This window comes from Oxyura jamaicensis, chromosome 2 (assembly GCF_011077185.1).
Source record: "Oxyura jamaicensis isolate SHBP4307 breed ruddy duck chromosome 2, BPBGC_Ojam_1.0, whole genome shotgun sequence".
Classification (NCBI taxonomy): Eukaryota; Metazoa; Chordata; class Aves; order Anseriformes; family Anatidae; genus Oxyura; species Oxyura jamaicensis.
Genome location: NC_048894.1, coordinates 81,531,322 through 81,554,168, shown reverse-complemented (window position 1 = coordinate 81,554,168; position 22,847 = coordinate 81,531,322). Strand labels below are relative to the sequence as shown.

General features: G+C 39.8%; 1 long non-coding RNA gene across 1 annotated transcript in view; it reads left to right on the top strand.

The window, feature by feature from the left end:
• The window catches only part of LOC118161880, an 88,634-nt gene extending 67,481 nt beyond the window's left edge, over positions 1 to 21,153 (top strand). The window contains exons 7-8 of the long non-coding RNA XR_004748206.1: positions 20,094 to 20,159; positions 20,697 to 21,153. This is a non-coding gene — a long non-coding RNA (uncharacterized LOC118161880). The remainder of the gene's footprint in view (positions 1 to 20,093; positions 20,160 to 20,696) is intronic.
• The last annotated feature ends 1,694 nt before the right edge of the window (positions 21,154 to 22,847 follow it).

Below are 22,847 nucleotides of genomic sequence, written 5' to 3'. Positions count from 1 at the left end.
TCAAAAATGCAGGAAACATTAGCTACATGACCCTTAAGCCAGATGAGTGAGCTTTGCCCCTTTCTCTCAGACAGTAACATGTGACTTTAAAGTATTTCCTACGGTCTGTTTTTTTTTTTTTTGTTTGTAAATGCATTATAGACTTTTTACTACCTCCTGGTAGCTTCAGTTTCATTCCCACAGCTCTGTTAGACACCTTCTGTATTCCTAGAAAGTACATTTTTGCTTCGTATGAGTAATGTGTGACATCTGCTTGAACATGGAGGGTGGACAGGCAGCTCAGATGCCCCAAACCTGAGTTGCTTCAATCCCATGGAAATGCTTTTAAGAGAACCAGGAAAATTCTTTTGTGGGCAAACACACATATTTTTTGTTTCATTACTTCATGCTTGTTCTGAATTTTTTTAACAGGAACATTCAGAGAACAATTTTGCTTCCCTTATGTGCCTATGCTATAGTGCTGTCAGCAGACACAGTCTGGGCTGTGGATTAAAATAACAGAGGAATCTGAATGCATCAAGATCTCTGCTTGAAAGAGTGGCCATATAATGGTCTAGATGAAGATCTGGCTACAACTTTTCAACTTTCTTCACCAGCACAAATTTATATACGTATCCGTATTTAACAGCTATGTGCATGTAAAGAAACAGTTGTTAAAAGAGTGTTTGAGGTCTTGTTATGAAACAACAATTCCCAGGAAGTGAGAAGATGAATGCAATAAAATAATATTCTGACCACTCTACTTCCCAAGTATTTCATAAACATTAGCTTGTTCTCAAAACACTTCTATGAACTACAGAAACTTCATCCCCAGTTTACAAAAGAGGGATCTGAAAGGCAGTGAGCTGAAAATTTCAGTGAAGCTCCTGACTGTCACATACATGCCTTGGCTTGATCCAACTGGCTTTCTCCCCAGGCACTGAAACATGCAATGCTTCCTATAAAGAATACACTGCAGGCCTTCTGAGACTGCAAAACCTGCGTCCCCAATGCAGCCGTGACTGCTATAACAATACTGAGCTTCTATCAGGTGCTTGGCAGCCATTTAAGTTTTTAACTAATTTTTCTTCTCAACATGGCTATGATAGACTGACCTTTGTCATTCTGAAGCTTGTCCCAGAATGTTTTGCCTACTGACTACAGGTAAAGGCATCCTAGGTTAGTGCCATCCCTTGGTGCCAAGCAGCAGGTTGCTCACAACAATTCTCACCTCAGATCTGACATTCCCTTGGATGTAGGGTCAGTGGTATCCTTCAGCCTTTTCCCAGAACTATATAATTAGAGCAAATATAGTTGATTCAAGTTAACTCACCTGTGTCGGGTTGGATTTGTTTTATATTTGTTTTATATATTTGTTTATATGGGGCTATGTTTTATAGCAAAGTCCCTACCCAGAATAACTTTGCCATGGTTTGTTTGGGACTGGAGCAGAGTTACATGACTGCAATCATTTTGCTCTGGTCCTTGTGCCCTACTGCTTTGGAGCTGGGGAAATACATGAACCTTCTAAGCACTCATAAAAAGTTTATTTCCCAGGGAAACAAGCTGTATTCTGGCAGTTTCACTTTTTATGAGTATTGTTTGGCTTTTGCTGTCATTTTTCTGTTGAAACTAATCCTTTCCAAGGCATGTGATACCTCTTCCTCGTGGCATTTCCATTAGCAGGATCTGCCTCATTGCCTCAAATGGCCTTTATTCAGGACTTCAGCATATGCTTGAAGTAATAGGATGCTTTGAAAAAAGCCCGGGCCTTTATATGAAACTGTAGCCGTATCATATTATCTGGTCCTTGTGCTTCACTGCAGTCCTAATCGTGTTTTCCTGATTACGGCCTGTACCTTGTGAATGCCCATGGCTGAGGGTGTTCCTCTGAGGCAACAGCCTGCATCTCTCAGGGCCCAGCATTTTGCAAAGGATGTGTTTTTATACTTTGTTTTAGCAGGGCTTTTGTACAAGAGGCCTCGAAGGGGCTTCGGGCTTCCACTGACAAACTGTGGGCAGTCCTCCAATGTTTCATACAATTACTGGGAAACTTGTGGAGAGATATTTTATCGTACTTCTTGCTCTTTATGTATGACCTGCTGTAGAAGAGCCCTGAAATCATGACTCTTGTGGAAGCAGTGCCTCTGGAAATTGGGACCAAATTCCTCCACAGACGCAGCAAATTTTCTGTAGTCAGATGTTTTCTCAAAAGAGTTTTGAGACTCATCTATTATAAATCACATGCTTTGGCCATTTTTTTATGTTTGAAGGAACTTTTTTTTTTTTTTTCCAACTACAACCATTTTCTCAAAACAGCCATGCTTTGTTTATCTTGCAGAACTCTCCTGACATTACTGACTATTTCATGTTTTATTGAATAATCTGCTCACCTAAGTGACTAAATTATTTCTCATGCACCGCCTTTTTCTTTCATCCAGACACATAAAGGAATGCTTTCCAAGGAGTCTTCGGAGACAACAGGGATATGTAAAGATATTTAAAGGATACATGAAGATAAATCACACTTCCTTTCCAAACACTTGTAGTTCCAAAGTAAATATTCTGTATTATTACTAGTTGGCTCACTATTTGAAAAGCCCACTCTGCCTTTATGTTTCAAATCCAGGTGGATCTGGTGGATAATCAGATAATTAGCCCGTGTGTTTCTGAAGTACTGTCTAGCAGGTTTATCACTTAGCCAGTGGTTTGTTCCCCCTACCATGGACGAATAAAGGGGAGAATCCCTTAGAAAATAAAGGGCAGATTGCTCAGGTGGATAGTGCTGACAGTAAATGGGGGCCCACGCTCAGATTTTACTCATTATTGGGTGTCTTACCAGTTTTTGCAAGGCCTGCGTGATGCGGACAACTGAAGTTCACTTCAGGCTGTGACCCAACTGAAATCTCCTCGCACATCATTGAGACTTTGTCCTCCAGACCCAGCCACTCCTGGAAAATTACATTTAGGCCTCTTAATGCCATGGACATCTTACCTAATTACCCCTAAAATAATTAAACAAATAAATGAAACGATAAATAAATAAAGACAGGACTGTGGTGCTTTCCTCTGTTTTTGTGCTCAATCCTCCCTCCTGTAATTGGATCCACTTGAAGTTAATTAAGTTCTTGGTGCAAATTATGAAGCTGCCTCAAAGTTTATATTAGGCTCACAAATAGCAGCAAAAGTAGGTAACACTTACTGATGACTCCTCCTTTTTGCCAGCGGGGAAGATGTGTTTACTGCAGGCTGGGAAGGCAGCTGAGCTCCTCTAGGAGGTAATGTCACTCAGCACTGCTCATCAAACTTGGCTCTGCTGACTCCTGAGCCATTCCTGTGGTTACCTGCACAGGCTTCATCATTGTGTGCTCGCTTTGATGCTGAGAGGCAGTGATAATTGCAACGTTGTGAAATTCTTGGAAGATAGGCTTGGCTGAAGGACATAAATCCAGGAGAGGAAATTCTGGGAGGATGAATGATTTCACGGACCAAAGGCTTTGCATGTTGACATGATAGCAATATTTTTTTTTTTTTTAACTCTGAGCATTGCAGTCTAAAGTGAAAGGAAACCCTGGCGGTCTCTAATGATTGATGCGTTTAGACCGTATTGCTTTCCCTTTGCTTCACGGTCAGTGCAAAGGAAGGAGACTGGCACCAACACTATTCCTCATGAGTCAAAACAAGAGCTTAGTTGGTGACTAAACCCGTGAGATCATGGAAGAGTGCAAGAGCAGCTCTGGGTTATTATTTCATTGTGCTGGCAAATGCCAGGAAGATCACACGATACAATTATCTCAGCCTCCAGGTAAGAAGCAGGCACTTTGACTCCCTGCTGTTGACTGTGTAGTAGTAATACTGACTGGAGACAGTCTTTTCTAATTTCTTTTTTCTTTCTTCTTTTTTTTTTTTATAAGATACAGCATGAATGCTGCATCCTGATGGACCTTCTATGCTATTTACTTGGCTCTGAGTCACTGATGTTGATTTAAAACAGTAGGCAGAGAAAAAATGTTTAAGAACAGAAGATATTTTTCTTCACTTGACAGCTGTTGCCCAAAAAAGATCGACATGGTCATGCTGTTTCTCTTCACCTGCAAGCCTCAAGTGAGGGTTGTGATTCTTTGAAACTTATGTGAACTCCAAAGGAGAGACACAGCAAGCAAAAAATAAATAAATAAAAATCACAGAGGTTTGAAGAGATCAGATTTTTAAAAAGCTGACTATGCATCACATGGGTTTTCCAGCACCAGTTAGCAGTGATTTAGTTGACTTCTGGGCAATGCAGAGAAATTAAAACCAAGCACCTCTCAAAATTCTTTCTGCAGAGTTTCCTGAAGTCCTTGTAAGCTGAAGAAATTCAGCTTGGCTGACCCAGAGGTCTGTGCTGCTGATTTTTATTATAGTTGTCCCTTGTGACTCTCTTTCAATTGCAGGATTGCTGTTGTCACTGTAGCATTATATTTGCCAACACTGTACGATGCTCTGCAGACACTGCAGTAAATAATATAATGGTAGCCAAACTCCTTTCCTCAAAGGTTAGTGGTCTTGAACAAAAAATAAAATTAGCTAGAGAAGGAAAAAAATCAGCACATTTAAAGACTCAGCCAAGACAGCAGTCCCAAATGCAGTTCTGACTCTTCCTTACTGTAGTAAAAACAAGCAGTATGTAGGTCTTCTGATAACCTGCAGTGTAAAGTTAATTGTGTGTTTTGTTACTGAGATGCAATTTCACGTTATGATATGATAATCATATTAAGAATTTCCTAATGAATGGGCCTGTGGAAACTCCTAGTTCTGTGCCTTCACTGGTGTATGTGAGTTAGTAAGCTGTAGGTGACACAGTGAGGAAGAAATTTCTTTTAGATTTCATTTCTGCCTAGAAAAAATTGGATGTTACTGCTTGATCGGTATCTTCAAGTATTAACTTATACCTTTCTCTTCCTCCCTTGTGGAAATACTGTTCTATCTCTGTTGGAAAAGCAACGTTCAGGCTCTTTTAAGCTGTTCAGGAGCAACAAATAGTTGTTTATTTTCTTTCACAGAAAATATGGGATTTGTGGTTAGAATCCAGAGCCACAAGGAAAGTGTCCTCAGAAGTTAAAGGTGTTAAAACTGGGAAGAAAACAGAAAAAAACACGAAGCTGGAGGACAGGAGCTGTGGATGAGAGCATTTCCTAGAAATACGAAAGATCTGAAACCACACAGAACAGGAGAGAAAGCAGAGAGGAGCCCAAAGGAGGAATGAATACTAAAACCAGGGTTTCTCCAGAGCTTAGTTTTCACGTCTATTTCTAAATTTTTTTCATCAAATATCTGGATGCTATGTAAGCTTCTTTACACAAGTTTATACTACCCGAGTGTTATCTGTATTGATTTGGAAGTGTTTGTAGATGAATCACGAGGATGTCAGCAGGCTGATATCTTGTTCTCATCTTCTACAAAACAGGAACCACCTGAACAAGCCTACAGCAAAGGATTTGGGAAGGATGTGATCTCGAGTGCCTGATCAGAGGCTCATGTCAGAGGCCATATGTCAAAGACTGCTGAATGCAAGACCGTGCAATGCACAATTCTTTTTGCTTTCTTTGTGGAACTTCCTTAAGAGAAATGTCACAGCTCCCCGGGGGTGATAATTGTGAAATTATCCAAGAGAGCTGGTTGCAAGCCAGAGAAGGGGAAGGGAAAGACCCCTGCAGCAATGTAAAACATACCAAGAGGAAAAGCTAGTACAACAAACACAGTGGTGGTGTGGGCACTAATCCTGTTGTAGAGGCTCCAAACTACGAGCCCAGGCAAAATGTGCAAGTTTCTTTTGTTTTCTGCCTCAGGGCAGGAAAGCGCAAGGAAGTTTTGCAAGAAATGTTTCCCTGATGGAGGTTTATTAAAGAGATTACATTGCCTGGGGAGAGCAGAAAGGCTATTTTAGACCATGGAGGGCCAAAATGGAATTGAGCCCAGAGACAGAGAGAAGGACTTGTGGACTTTCGAGGTTGTCCTGAAAGGCAACTATTCTGGGTTGGAGATAAGAAGACAGGAAATCGTGTCTGACTTTCTCCAAAGAGAGTGAGCATGCAGCTCAGAAGAGAAGTGGGATACCTGCTGTGGGTGAAGAGGAACTAAAGAGGGCTCAGAAGGGCAGTGGGACTATACCAATAATTCTTCCTTTTCCAGAAGTTCTCTTTATTTTACAGTCAAAGATAGCTACAACTTCTAGATGCATGGGGTCGCGGCTTGAAATGAACAGTTATTTTTGTGTCATCTATTGGGCTCTACTTTGAGAGCTTCCATATCAGGTAAATGTAAATTTGGGATGGGTTTGGGAGAGGAGATGCAGCAGTCCTAGATATGAATGCCTGTGCTATATTCTGTAAAATGTAGTCATTCTAATGAAATGTGCTGTCTTCAGTTGTCCTACGCTGTAGTGCTGCATAATGAATGTGACATAAGAGATGTTTGGAAACCAGTCTTTAATGGAGACCTGAGATTTCTAGGTAATACACTGCAGCAGAAACAAACTCTGTGAGGGACTGTCAACACGAGCAAGACATCCACTGAGGTTACCAGTGAGACCTGGTGTAAATACCATTCCAGCAAATTCAGAGGAAGTTACACAAAGGCTGTGCTTTACCCTGGTTTATGCAAAGTCCTCATTGTGCCTTATTCAGTAAACTTGAAAAAGTCTCGGGCAAAGGAAAGAGGAAATTCCACGTTTTCCTTTGCAGCACAAGGAAATTACTGTAGCTTGCCCTAAAGAAACCTGCAGCAAGGCTTAGCTGCACTGAAATCAATGGCAAAACTCACTTGGTTTTGTGAGCTGGCGTTTCACATCTGGTGTTTTTCTTCTTGGCAATTAACCTCTCTGACTTTCTGTGTCATGCCTTAAATCTTGGTCATGACTGCACTTCTCTTGCCTCCAAACTGGAAAGTGCTGTTCGTGGGCTGATACATTTATTGCAATTACTTCCTCCCTATTTTGCATGGAATCTCTTATTTTTCTTGCCTCTTGCTATTTTCTTTTCCCCTGAAGAGAAGGTCAGGTTGTGCGCTGTACTTCTCCCCTGTTGCATATATGTGTGTATTTTCCAGATGTCAATCCCCAGATGCAACTGATCATTCCAAGTAGGACCTGAAGCTCTAAGAAGATGATCTGTCTCTTGAGGCTGGAGACTAACTTGATAGGAATCTTGACACAGGTCTGGAATTCTTTGCAGAGTGGCTGTTGCCACCTCTGAAGAGTTGTCTGGAAGTTTTTGTCAAAACTGACCTGGAACTACATTCAGATTTAATCCTTGATTTCCATCTCTACAACTCTGTGGCCTTGGTGAGACTAGTCAGACTGCAACAGTGTGCCTTAAAAGCCTGTTAAGATAAACCATATCTGAAACAAACCCATTATTTTGAAAAGGCTTGTCATTTTATATTGAATCACCAGTGCTGGCTCTTCGTTTGCACACAACTGTCTCATCTTGTTATGCATGTGTACATACATCTGAGAGGTCACCTACTAAGAACTGACATAACTTGCTTTTCATTTGAGCTGCAATGTTACACGCTTTGTTGCTCCTATAGGCTGTATTTCATTGCACTCAGAAGAATTTTTGTATACCAGTAGTTCTTGCAACTGCAAACTTTCTGTATGTCTTACCATCCTCTTCTTCTTACCATCCTCTTTTTCAAAGTGCTTGTCCCACAGCTGCCTGCCAGGGGTTGTGGGTGCTGGTGCTTTTCTGTAAAGCAGTCTCCTCTGTACTTTCAATGTGGGGAGACCATGTGTGTTTTCCCTCTCACTTCTCCTTTCTTCTCTTCCCTGCTCCATCCTGCCAGGGGCTTGTGATGGTCCCAGTTCTTCCCTACCCCCATTTAACCTTTCAGAGTGTCACCTTTTCCATTGCATCAGGAGACCACCTGGGAGGGAGCAGTGGCAGAGCAGAGTATTAATGCCTGCTGTTCTGTCATCTGTACTACTGCAGATGTGGCTCAGACTGCCAACAAGATACCACCAGTTCAGTTTCACACCATCTTGTCCATGATCAGCAGGGAACCTTAAACCCACTCCAACACAAATCAACAGCTTTCTGCCCATAGAAGTCTCCAGCTTGAAGCTGAATGTCTCCAGCATTTGAAGCTTGGTTCTCTAGTCCATTCTGCATTAGTAGTTCTCACTTTGGTCAGTCTCCATTACTTAAGGTATCTTAAGCCTTCATGGAGAAACCCTTTTAGTTTTAAAGCAGCAATAAGGACATAATGCTTAATAGGTCTGAAATGGATAATAGGTCTGAAAAGGACATGCAGAATGTATTAGAATAAGTGCTTCACTGTTAGTAAAGTTTTCAGAGAAGGTGTCTCCATGGTCTTGCTCTGATATCCTGTAACTAAACTATTCCATTTACGTTTGCTATAGAAGTATAGCTGAATGTTCAAGTACCAAAAATACCTTTTAATAGTTTGTATTAATCTTCCAAGTCTTGTTTCCTATGGGTGTCCTCTTTCCTACATTTCTTACGCTGTAAGCTTTGCTGACCCTTTGTATTATGGAAATTACCAAGTCCAGGTTTGCACTCAATGTGATTTGCAGTTTTTCAGCTTGCAGAATTCCCCAAAAGGCAGTAAGCCAATATACATCAGTAAAAGAGATCTTTCATATCTTTATTCCTTGTTCAGACTTCCAAATGCATACACCAGCAAGCGCAGTGGAGTTATTGTCCAGTATTTCCTATAAAAAAATAGCTTAAGCTTATAACTGCAAATTGGCTTTACAAGATGATATAGCAGTCATGTCCTCTACCATTAAACTTAGATTATTTTTTTTTTTTTAGAACTACTGATCTGAAATTAAGCTCTTTTTGGATCAAGTGTCCAGAGCTGCAAGCTAAGTCTGCCACCACTGAAAGCCCCAGAGCACCAACCATCTTTGGTGGCAGCAAGTTTGAGCTGAACTTGTAAAAGGTTGTTCTTAACTCCAAACCTTTCGTATTATTTTATTTTCATGCTGGTTTAAACTGTATGGTATGTGATGGCAGGCTGTGAATTATCTGAGTTGTATGAGTTTGTCAAAAAGCATTAATTCATCTTTTGCTAGACAAGAAGGAAGTGACATAGCAGCTATCAAAAAACTCCCAAACCTGTCCTTGGAGAGTGTCCTTAAAAGAACCCTTTTCAAGTGATAAAAGTCTGGTTTGTATATGTGCAAAGTATTTATTTTTCTTCTTCCCCTCACTGAGGCATTCATTATGTCTCAGCATGCCCAGATTGGTTCTGCGCTGCACTCCTGGTGCACCCAAGTACCTCTGTTGTCCCCAGTAACCAAGATTTAACTTGAGAATAGTTTTACTGATGTACATGGACCAAATCCAGTCATCCAACATGGGGCTTTAATGCAATTCCATGGATACATGGAATCTGCTCGATTTGCATCTGTGAGTTAAAGGCTGAGTCTGACTTTGAAGATGTTCCAGTCTCCTTTCCAGCGCTGGTAACTATCACACTCTGTGAGGGTGGACTTAAACACTGCTGCTGAAGGCAAAAGTCCCCTGCTAACCTTGGCTGAAGACATATCAACCCTTGAAATTTCAATTTTATTGAGGGGAAAAAATAAAGAATGGGCAAAGTTGAATCTTTCTTTATGGAGCTGTTCACACAGCCAGGTACCTCCATGCCTGCAAATGCCATGCCTGACTCCCGTGGAGCAACTTCTGATAAGGTGCTCTGCCAAGTGAGCTCTTAAAATGTTTATGCTGTTAGGGACTGCTGACTGAAAATAGACTTCATTTTCTGCAAAGATGAATAAAATCATGAAGGGAAATATATTTCGGGTAATAAAATGCTCTTAAATGTCCTAGATTTCAAATGGAGAAGATGAAAGAGGTAGTGTGTATGCGTGTGTAGAGAGCTCATAATTTCCTCATAGGGTTCTTTTTAATTCCTGGTGGAGAGAATAGAAGCTGGTGTTGCTTTCTGTCTATTACTTATGTTCTTTTCCTGGAAAGTGGATGTGAAAATGAGGAGAAAATGGATTTCAAAACAACCAACCAAATACAGAAACTCGTTTTTCTGCTTCTTTTTGTAACCCATTTCAAAATGTAAAAGTAGGCAAATGGAAGTGGGAAGAGATTAAAAAACAGTTTTCACTGAAACACTTTTCTTTGGGTCTGCAGCGTATGTGTGGGGTGGGTGGGTGCTATTTCTGTGTGAGAAAAATACTGCCTTTATCGTCCTTTCAGGTTTTGAAGGGGTAGGGCTCTGCAGAATTTACCACACAGGAGGGTGTTATTGCCCAGAGCTGAGCACAACTGAGAAAATAATTTTGACCTGCTATATAGAAGTAATGTCTAGACAGAGAGCATTTGAAGTGCTTAAGGGGAAACTCAGGGTAGGAACCAGTTATGACAAACTGAGCATTTGAAGTGACAAATAGAAGCAAACACGTATAAACCTAAGATCTGATAACGTAAATGGGAGATTTGCTGCTGACTAAAACAAAATTAGAATACAGGATCTGTCCCAGCAATGAAGCCACTAAATTGGAGTGTGGTTTGTTTCTGCTGCCCTCCTGTTCCAAACAGGAGCCAGATGCAATTGCTTGTGGAAACATGCTATGAAACCAAAAAGGTGAAGCCACCTTCTTTACAAAAACATACTTTCTTCTTTTACCTGATCCAGTTTGCAGTTTGGTCTGACAGAGAACTGTTTGGTCTCTCAACCAGTTTCACCAAGATAACCTACAGATTAATGAACTGCTACATATTGGCAAAAAAGGACCATAGTGTCCTAAACTTAGCTCTGCTCTGCAGACAGCATAAGTGGGGCTGTATTCCTGGACTCCTGAACATGCTGACATCTGGAGTGTTTTGACTTGGCACAATTAAATGCCTACTTCATGGTGCTGTGCACTGTAAAGACACCAAAAGAGATGTTACCTACATCTGGAGAAACTGAACTGAAGAGTGACTTCTGACTATCAGTGCTTCTAAAATGTTAGAGGTGGGAATATGTTATTGGGATGAGATTTCTCATGAAGGAATGCAATTATCAAAGGCAAAATGTTGTAGCCAAACTGGTCATTTCTACCTGCACAAAATATCCTGAAGTTCCGAAAATCACATTTAAGTTCTTGATCTGAATCGAGGCACTCAGGCTTGGTCTCTGCTAACCCAGAGAAGAGTCTTTGGCATTGATATACAATAAGGAAATACTGAAGCATTGGAGTTTCTTAGACTAGAGAGAAACATTTCACACAGAATACAAATCAGAAGAGACTCGTTAAAAGTTTCCAGAGAAACTCTGTTCCTGAGGAGAATTGGAGGTGGATCTTCTTTATCCTAGTTCAGTGTTTTATTCTGAATTAACCTTCTGGAGAGCCTGCTGGTGTTGTACTCAAATTATAGCTTATACTTATTCCTAGCAAGTAGGAATGCTAGTCTCTGTTAAACTATGTTGTTACATATGCTTTCTACGTATCTTCCATCGTCGTATTTAATGAGATGTTGGATGATTCCTTGAAGGGCTTTCCCAGTACACAGCATGACTATAGTTGGGATATGTGTAATTGATAACTATTATTTATCTATTTCAACTTCCTCTGCCAGAATAAATAACATAACGATGCTTTTATGAAATCACAATTAATTACTGTGGAAATGAGTCAGATGTCATCCTTCACTCCAGCATTTATGACTGACTAAATTAAGCAGGACAAATAGGCTGATTATGCTCAATACTTGAGGTGAAGAAAAGCAGAACGCTGTTCTGTTCCAATAATCTAAAAATGTTGTTTCCAGTTGTATTTGCAGAGGGCACATCACAGTGGAGGTTTGAGGGGACACCAAGAGAGCTTTGGGGCTCCAGAGCACCTTCAGTCTTCTGGTCTCCTTTTCTTTTTCTTTTTCTTTTTTTTTTTTTTTTTTTTTTTTCCCTAAGAACAAGATGCTTGAAATTTCACCTCTGTGTTTTAGCACTCACTTTTGCCTTCTGAACTACTTAGGTTCCAGTTAGAAAAGTGTTTTTTGTTCTTTTTGTGTGTGTGTGTGTGTGTGGTTTTTTTTTTTTTTTTTTTTTTTCAGGCTGGATTTAAAAAACACATGAACCAAAATCCAGTGATGTCAGAAAGATGAGGAAAGAGCATGCTTAAGCATTTTTTGTTGTTGTTTTCTTATTTTAAATTAGGCACACCAAATAAGAAGAGTCTTTTTCTGTCCTTTTTAAACACTGATCTGTTTATTATTTCTTGGAATGTCTTACACTACAGCAAAACAAATAATAAATCCTCACAGTCTTAGTGAAAACAACAACAAGAAGTGTGCAGTAGATACTGTTCTTCCCTAACATCTTTTGGACCAAATTGTCTGGCTACTACGTGGTATAAAGACTAATTTTGAACTACAGTAAATTATTGAGGTTCTTGAGTACTGATGCTTTGTCAGATATCAACTTTAAGACTCTGTGGATGTATTCTACAGAGTGGAAGATCCTGAACCCAGGCATTTTTGGTCCCTTTACTTCTAAAACAATTCTCTGAGGAGACTGGAGCAACAATGGGAAAGGTGAACAGCAGTCTGGAAGTGTTAGATGATCCACTGCAACATTCTGTAATAATTCTATAGTGTGCCTGTCTAACAAAAAAATCTGTCTTATCTGTTCCCCCCAAAAAATCTGGGAAAGATCTTACTTCACTTATTAGTCTAAATGGCCACATAAGAGTTAACATTGTCCAAAAATAGGGCTTGTTGCCACTTAAATGACTACCTTGTTACTCACAGTCATTGACCACAATAGTTGTGTGTCATTTAAAGCACTGCAAGAGAATCTTTACTTTCAGCTTTGCTTTCATGGGAATGAATCCCTTGTGTATCAAAGGGCAGGGAATGACCATAAACATGGCAAAAGAGAAGATGGTGATGTTATAGGCATTAGTATTTCCGGTACATTTAATTGTCTTTAGGTACAACAAGGACATTTGTGTTCTAAATCCTTGAAAATATTTTAAAACGAAAGCAAGTTATGGGGCATGATAACTACCCAAGGAGAACAACTTTAAGAATAAATCTAATATTGAAATGTTTGTAATATCTTGCCGAGGTTTACTCAGGGCACAACATAATATTACCTGTTGCAAAACAGTAGGTAAATTATACATCAAGTGCAGTGTACGGTGTTACACAACATGCCATGTGCCAGGAGGTGCACTTGGGTTGTAGTTACAGTTCTATATCAAAAGTGAGGAGAGATGGAAGGGAATGACCTAGGAGACTTCTAAGAAAGTTTTTCCAAAACCGTGTTACTTCTGGGCAGGTCATGGTAACAATCTGTGGCAGATGGTCTGATGCAACTGGAATTACAGGGTTACAGGCATGACGCAAAACATAATTTGCAAACAAGGTATGAATGGTTAACAAAATACATGTGATAAGACTAGATAGCAGTAGTGTTAAAATGTGCTTCTTTTTGAAGCTGGTGGTAAATACTTATCATGTCTGACCTGGATCACTGATCTTCAGTGCATCACTATGCATGCCTATATGGTATGCTGGAACGAGGCACCATTCACGGAAGTTTTCACCCTTCATGATTCAGTATAGTGAAGGTTAAATTGTTCTTAAATGTAGTTTAGATCTGCTATTACATCATGCTTTGGGATGGTATATAAGGGGTTGCCAGCAAATACACTAAGTTTTCTTCTGCTTCCCACCACTACAAGAGACACAGTCTCTTTCTCTTTTGATTTCCTTTGTCTTCCTTTTTTTGTGCAATACATTTATTGCAGACAAGCAAAATCGGACAATGGGATTTCCCTTTTTCAGTGTTACTCCTTATCTTACTTTCTGTCACTGACTGATAGTAGGAACTCCAAAAATTCACGCTGGAAACATTCCAAGAAAGAGAAGAATCAAACCTGCTGAGTGCTAGTAATTTCTTCTTATATTTTCAAGGATCTTATAATACATAAAAATTACTATTCTTAATCTTTGTTTTACACAGTCTTTTGTGATGATTGGCCTTCTTCCCTCATTATGAACACTAGATCTGTTTCTGGAATATCCTTTCCTGTCTAGAGCAGTATATTAGAGACAAACAGCACTCTTCTGAAAAGAATGCAGTCCATACGTGTAATAAGTTTCTTCATTAGCCCAGTTCATAACTTTGGTTGTAGTGAAAAATATCCCATTTGCTCTGAAGTTAAAAAAAAAAAAAATCCTTTCTATTGAAAACAAAACAAAAAAACTTCTTATACAGATATTTATTTTCTATTTATCAAAAATTTCCATATTATTTTACTGAGCTAAAGACTTGAACATTTCTTTTTATGCGTGTGAGGCAGAGGAAAAGAAGAATTTTACACCTGGGCTTTTTCATTTGAAATGTGGGAGTTGTGCATAATTTGATACCATCTTTCAAACTAGAAGACCTAAATCCACACAAGGCCAGGTTCAAGTCCTTGAAGTGAAATCCTAAGGGCAAAATCTTGTAGTAGAGCCCGTCAACTTCAGCAAAGCTGGAATTTTATCCTGAGGCTTTACCAGTTTCTTTATGATCATGGCCATTACAGCTTTAAGACTCAAGGAAGCATGTGCTTTTTATTCCCCCTTATTTTGAATGATGGCATTTAATTATAGTCCCAATGTTCCAAATTCAATTTTTCCTATTTTGCAAAAGTGCTAGGACTTCAAAGCAGAGAAAATTCATGGGCAGGGTTTTCTACCACAGAACTTCCAAAGACCAGAACAAATGAAAATGCCACTTTTTGAAAGACTGGTTTCTTAAAGGGCATTATATGATTTTAATATTTTATTGTACATGTTGTTAAAGCTCTAATCCTCCTACAAATTCCCCAAAGCATTTTTTCTTGAAGGGGGGAGGGATTCATTCTGGAATCCTTTTTATTATACAGATGAATATGAAGGAGTATTTAAACGTGCATTACCCAAAAGGAGCAGAAGTTAACTTGTAAACAGAGTATAGCATTTCAAAGCATTAAATGAGGTAGGTTTTCAGACAGACCTTACTTTTCACCCTAGAAGTTGCCATAAAAACATTCATTCTAGATCAAAAACCTATAATACACCCCAGATCCAGTTAAAAACGTTTCTTCATGTGGAACCAGATCCTGAACATCTTTCTGAAGTTGGTCATCATCAGTCTAGGTCATTATAAAGAATTAAACGAGGCCCACGGTTTTCAATGTCAAATGAGTTAATGCAACAGTATGACTTGCAAGTGGTTTCTAACTCCTTTCATTTCTCTAAGAAGGCAGTACCTTGTCTGGCCCTTTGATGGGACATGCAATAAGCACTTTGGACATTTCATGCCTATTCTTGTGTAGCTGAGAGGACTTCAGAAGTCCCTGTGGAGCACTTCCCTGGATGAGGTCCCACCGGAACCCTTTGGCCGTGGACCCCTTTGGCTTACGTGTCATGTAGATTTAGGAGCTGAGAGTGTTATGCAGCTTCCTACTTTTGCCTTGTGCCAACAAAGAATGATATTCACTAATTGCTTTCTTTTAATGTCTTTTCAGTCTTCTTAAAAAAACACCTAGACTGTTTTTTTTTTCTTTTTCTTTTTTTTTTTTTTTTATTTCTTGTATGTTTGTTTATGATTAAATTCATTAGGTCATGCATTTCTCAGTCACAGTGGTGTATATTGAGATTAATTTCTTTCTTGTGGAGCTATTCAGACTCAGGCCAGTGTAAACAGGATAAGAATCTCTCTGGATGACACTGGTGGATTTAGTCTGTTTTTTATGTTTGTAGAACAAGGGAGAAGGGATTTTCTTGGAGAAACAGGCAAAAGTCCTATTTCAAAAGCTTAAACAGCAGTTAAGCTTTAATAATATACTCCCTTCTTTGCTTTGCTATGAATACCTGCCAGAAGAAAGGAGGGATTTCTTTCTTCTGAATCCCAAATGCATTAATCTCTGAAGCGACTAGTCAGAACAAAGTTTACAAGTCAGATAACGATATCTGGAGTAGATTTTAATGTAATAGCTCAGTATTTTTGTTTTGTTTTTATATATCACATCTGAAAAGTCCTGCTTCCTAAAACTTTGCAGATCTACTGTGAAAAGGGGTGGATTTTTACTTGTTTGTGTAGATATCTTGCATCTTTTATTGCTTTGTAATTTTCTATAAAATGGTTTAAGTTAGAAAGGACCTCAGTAGGTCTCTAGTTCAACTTCCATCCCAAAGCAGGATTAGCGATAAGATCAGACTGGGTCACTCAGGACTTTGTCCAGTCAGGTCCTGAAAACCTCCAAGGACAGAGATTGAACAGCCTGTCTGGGCAAACTGAGCTGCTGTCTGACTGTCACTGTGGGGAATTTCCCCCCTTCTACCCTTTTCAATTAGTGGCTACTGTCTCTCTGCTGTGCATCTTCCTTCTCGTCTCTTCTCAGAGGTGCTGGATGCCTGCTGTCAGGTCCCTGAAACAGTCTCTTCTCCAGGCTGAACACGCCCTGGTCCCTCAGCCTCTCCTCACTGGCCCGTGCCCCAGTCACCTGGACTTGCCCTACATGATCATCCTCCCTCTTGTCCTGAGGGCCAGAACTGAGTGCATATTCTAGTCTAATGGAGTGCCAAGAAAATAGGAATAACCATTGCCCTCGATCTACTGCTTGGGGTGCTGTTGGTGCAGCCTGGGTTGCTGTGGGCCTTCCTGGCTGCCATGCTGGGCCTTCTGCCCAGCTCGCAGCCCACCACCATCCCCAGGGCTTTCACAGCAGTACAGCTTCTGTCCAGGCAACCCCAGCCGCCACTTTTCCTCCCCTTGAGCTTTCTGTGGACCCTTTCTTTAAGAAGTTAAGAGCTCAGTGACCCTTTCTGAGCATAAGAAGCCTGTGGCCTAATAACTGCGATGAGTTACTATCCTTCCAAAGGTCTTTCCTGTCCTTGAGAAGAGAAGGGTGGTGACGTGCTTCTATTGAAGACGATAATGACGTCTGTTAATGATCTCCATGGGAGACTGAGATGCACACAGGGAGTTTCTACTGCATGCTCGGGATCCTATTAGGGAAAGCAAAGCAACGTAGTGATACTTCTATTTCTAAAGTGGTCCCTAGCTGTAACAGTCACCATCACTTTTCAGAAATACCATAGTGTCATTAATGAGGAAAAAGATACTGTAAAAAATGCACTGCTAATTACTTACAGAGAGATGAATCCTTAATTCTGTATCTAACACCTACGCTTTATTCTGAAGGAGAGGGGAGCCTGCCTGGTATGGAATGAAGAAGAATGAATTCTGAATTCTGATCTCGGTTACACCAACTAATGCACAGGGTAGCTTGGATCCAAGTCTGTTTTAGGAGGGACTTTAAGATTTAGCTTATTAAATCTGTACAAAATGAATTATTTTAACAACAGAAGAAAGAAAGCCTTGTAATAATAGGACAATAAATGTTTTATTATTTTTTTCCCCCACAGAATTTCCTTGGTGATCTTGACATTTTTAAGTTGTATGACTTGGTCAAGCTTGATTGCCTGTGGGTAGACACTAGACATTCATATGCAGAGATGCTTCTAGTAAGCAGTCTGATTTTGAGATTGTTTGATCATTAAACCTCCCAGTTCTCACCAGGACAAAGAATGTTGTGTTCTGCTTGACCTCTTAATTTACCTGATGTGCTGTGTTTTGACTGGATCTCCCCAAGGAAGCCACTGATGCTTATACAACCACGTTTATACTTCATGCTGACTTGCAGAATGAAGAACTGATTCAACGTGCAGTTCTTCATTAAAGCCAGACAATCAAAGAGGATTTGGGCCTCCAGTCCTGTTCATTGTTCTCAGAATTGTTTTTTCAAGTTTCCAAATGTGTGACATCTTGGATGTTCCCAGTGTAGAGTGAGAGACTCAACTGAGTGTCAGTAACGCGAGAGAAAAATAAGAGATGACACTTCACTTTCTTTTCAAAGAAGTTAGTCTCAAATCTCCTACTTCTTTCTTTTAATTTTTTAATGTCCTCTGCTGTTAGAGGAAATCTGTGCAGGATTTGAAGAGGGAGACCTTTACAGGGATGATCTTTTCAGCTATATTGAAGCAATCTGCAATAAATTACACATTTTTAATAGTTTTATGCTGACAGTGGTGGAAAGTAAGCTCAAGACAATGGCAACGTTATAGAAAGATAGAGTCTATTAGGTATTCTGATATTTATCTCCCTCGGTCATATTCTATGGTCTCTTGCCTGGCAGTAGCAACTATTTGAGGGGATAGCTGCACAGGCCCGGACAACTCTCAGTTCTCCTGGAGACAAAGAAGGGTTGTTTTTTCTGGGAATATCAGGCCAACTCATTTGAGTATTGAATATGGCCTAGGAAAACTACTTTTAGTGCCTTAGGATAAATAAGTTTTGGGCTTACATCAAAAGAAACTGCTAATCTAAAAAATTTTGAAGTTGTGAGATAGCATTGAGAAGGATATGAAGAATAATGACTCAAGGGCCACCCTCTTTCACCATCTTAGACATTATAGCATCATCAGTCCTTGAAGCTGAGGTGAAGATGAGAAATGATGGCTTTGGGAATAGTGAGCGCTGCTTTTTTAAACCGCACTGTGCCATGGTTTTGAGCTGTACTATGATAAATTTATTTGTAGACCTTTTTATTCTATCTGTTTGTTGGTGGTAGTGCTTTTTAAAGGGAGATAATTCATACTAGCATTCATCAGAGAAGCTAAAAGATAAATTAGTGAGTGATTTTCAGCACTTAGACTTACTAATACATTTCTACTGTGTCATGTGCTGCTGTTACACAGTGGCACTTCTCAGTAGTGTATTGCAGTGCAAACGTTTAAGTCTCTGCTGCTGTTGATTGTAGCCAGCTATTGTTCTCCTGAGCTCTGCCTCAGACAGGGAATGACAAGTTTCCTGGGATTTAGGTCTGGATCTTTTTGACAGGAAGCTGGGGAACAATTAGGAGGCAGTTGAGTCTTTCCCCCCACGCATGCCTTTTTAAAATGAAAACTGGGGAGAAGAGGAAGTTGGAAGAGTTTCACTTGTTTTACTTAGCTGCTGTGCAAGGGGCTGGTTATATTATATATATACTTATGTTCCTAGCTACTTTGGAAACTTTTATTTTTACTTTTTTTTCCTGGCACATGGTGGGAATCAAGCCATTCTAAAAAGGGAAGTTGCTCAACTTCTTGCTTGAAAGGACGTGTTTTTTGTGGGCTGAGACAAGGTGGGAACAAAAGCTTGTGGCTGCCCCACCTGCCAGAAGGATAGGCTTGCTTCAGTCCAGCACCTATTGCAAATCATGCTCCCCCCAAGCAGATGGCAGATAGTTATGCTGCATGGGCTTACTTGGCACCTGTGTATAATTGTGCTGACACATGCCTGTACATTGGTGCAATCAGATTTGCACTGTTGAAGTTGGGCTTGTGCAGTTATGTCACTCTAAAATGCTTGGATGCAACGAAGCTTCCAGTTCTTGAGGGGAATATCTTTATGGCTGAGGGAGAAGGCATTTTCCATTGCGTACAGTCCCGAAGGCTGTTTCCTCCTCTATTCCCATCCAGTCCTGCAGGCTGAATGATTAGAAAATTCCTGCAGCAACAACAAAAAAATATTTCTTTGCATTTGGGACCTGGTGAGCAAACACTATTATTAAAATGTTAGCAGTGCTTTTATTTTAGATTGTTTTGTTTGGGAGGTGCACTCCACAAGCAGTATTGTGTTGTTTGGATCACAGATGTTATGGGAAAGCAATTGAAAGGCAAAGAGAACATATCCTCACAAAGCCATTACTTTTTTGAAACAAAGCGTGCACTGGGAATGTACACTGTCAAATGGGTTTCCAAAAGTATGCAATTCAAGGAAAATTGCACTTAATAGTGGAATTTACATCTCATTTGGAGAAGTAACATCCAGCTAATTGTATATACTTCTCATTTTATCTTAACTTTTTTTAGTAGGCCTAAGTATAGCAGTTACTTTGAGATAACATAAGAACTAGCATAGGATGTTCACTAAATATTAGACGAAAAAAAAGTGAGTCCTGGTTTAGCAGCAACAAGTAACCACTCCAGGCAGTTTTTGTCACCTCTGCTTCAGTTATGCAAATGGAGGATTAGAAAGCAGAGAAACCTAAGCAGTAGAAGAGAAGAACAAGCCTAAGTTTTTTCCAGGCAACAACTGAAGAACCAGATTGATCCCCAAACCAGCCAGAAGATGCAATTTATACCATATTTACAGTAAGATACAGCTTTATTATCCTATTTTGTATATAATTAAATCATTTAAATCATGATACTGTGTAAGCTGCTGTAGTCTGGGGTAAAAGAAGCAGCTGGCACCATGATGTTCTTCCTGCAGCAGTGAACCTCTGTTCATGTAGAGGTTCCCATCTACAGAAGTTGCAAAGATCTCTTTGACTCAGTCCCTGAATTGAAGCTAAGAAAGACTTTCAGACCTCATGGGCAAATTCCCTACTAGATTTCTTCAGAAAACCTTATTCTTTTATCCTTATATATTTACAATTTCTTCTTTTGTAAACTTTTTATTTTGATTATTGAAAATGTATTTTCCATGAGACATCTGTATGACATCATTCTTTGCTTACCCATTATATTGCATTTTTTAAGTCACATTCTCTTGAACTGCTACCATTAAAACCTAGTCCTGCTAGGGGAGAGCTGCTTGAACTCTCTTAATTTCCAGCTGTTTCCCGTGGGGAATGATTGTATGCACAACTGCAAACTTCTAATACAATTAATTTATATTTGTGTTAGTTTCACTGAAGCAACTGAAGAGATGGTCTAGGACTAAGGACTGCATTGGGCTCATAAGTGATGACTAGGGCTAAAAATGTGCTGGAGAGGCCCAAAGAAGATCGACAGTGGAATTACAGTAATCATGCAGTAGGATATTGCATTAAAATAGCCTCTGCTTGCAGCAGCAATCAAGGACTTTTACTTCTGACAAGGACTGCAAAGACCCTTCCTGTCCCACAAAATAAGTTGGATCGCTGCAGCATGTTACTGTGTCTGTTGGTTCTGTCCCATGGGACGTGACAATATTTTGTACTGAAAACCAGGAGGCTTCTGTAGGTTTTTAGCTGGCCTAATTTGAGCCTGACAATGCTGGAAACTGAAGCTGGTGTGCAATGAGCTATATACCCAAATTGTATGGGAACAATTCCTACTGGCTTTCCATCCCACTTTCTTCAAAATAAAACAAACAAAATACCTTTAGTGTTGAAACCCTATGTTTTTTTTATGCTTGGAGCAGTTGTACAATCAAAGCCAAAGGCTTTTAGTATGGATAGAGGTTGTTCTTCCAAAAATCATCTGTACTAAAACCATAATGTGCCTCTTGCATCATTCTTCACGTTCCTTTTAGGCGTTGCAGTGTGTTCAGTTGAGAGTCAACCCTTGGTCAAAGTTAATGATTTTATGTATTAAGGAAGAAAACATCACTGACGTATGTAAAGACAAAAAATTTGTAGGTGTTTTCTGAACCTCCTTATATTGAGAATAAGAAGAGTTGTCCATTGGATCTTGCCCTTTGTTTATAAGAAGGTGTTATGCTACCTTTCACGACCTTCTTCCGTGTGTGTCAGTGTATACATGAACCATACATATGTTCAAGGTACTCTGGTCTTTATAACATGATAAATAATAAAAGGGCTTTAGGGATAGTACTTATATGTCTGATTCAAAGGGAAAAATATGTAAGGCTAACACAGTAATTGACTTACAATGCTATAAAGGGAAATATCTTTCCTCATAGAGAAAAGAGCCTTGACTTACACGAGCTGTGCTAAGTAACAGCGATGAATATAGCACAATAGTCCTAACAGATTCACTACAAGCCCCTTCCTGAATAAGATGAAAAAGGAACAAAGAAGTAGGGGACAGGGAAATGGTTTTCTTCTTGCTCTTGGGAAGAGTTAGAAAAATAGAGTGCTGAGCAATATAGGAGGAAAAAAAAAAAAAGGAAAAATAGTCGTATATTATTAATGCTTCATTTGTATTTGGTACATTCACATAGACACATTTGGCATGAAAAGAACTCTGAAACATAAATAGAGACATTCATTGTGTGGTTTTACTTCATTTTTTATGGCAGAAGGGAGCAGAATGAATGGACTCCCCATTCTAGTGTTTCACAGAAGGAATCCCATCTGAAACCATTCTGATGAAAGCATAATTAACCTTGTTTTCATTAGTGGATCTTTCCTTTGTGGTTTAGACAAATAAAAATGGGGGAGAGCATAGGCCACCCCGGTGATAGGGGAAGAAACATCATAAAAATTGAAGAACAGGTTGTTATACGCAAGCTGAACTACCAAAGTTATGATGGGCTCGGATTTTATTCCTGTAATTACACTAATGATGCAGAATATAGCTCGACTGAAATAACTCAGGTAGTTACTTAGCATATTGCTCCAGTTTCTGCAACGGCAGTCGTTGTTTACATCTCTAATTACGCCATGTAGACACATCAAATCACTCACGCTTGTTTTGACTTGAAGTATTTGAAGCAGCAAACACTGATGAGCTGTATCTTATGGCTGCAGCTATGTGAACGAATGCAATTCAGTAATACCTGTTCATCAGGCTCAGGGTCCAATCCTGCATTTCTTTCATACTCAGCATTCCTGTTGCTGCAACTTCCTCGTGTGTTTCTGTCATTGAGAGCTTCTCCTTGCCATGGGCAGGTGTTGAAGGGCTCCATATTCACATAGCTAAGCACTTAACGTGCCCTTAATTTTAAGTGCAAGAGCAGGGTACTGCAGTTCAGCTGGATGGCTCATGTTTTCAGTGAGACTTATCACCAGTTAGGATACAGCCAGAGGTTTCAGCATCTAAAACAAGGCCAATTACTTATCCTGGGGCGGTGTAGGGAGAGCAAAGGAAGAATTTGCTCCAGTTACTAAC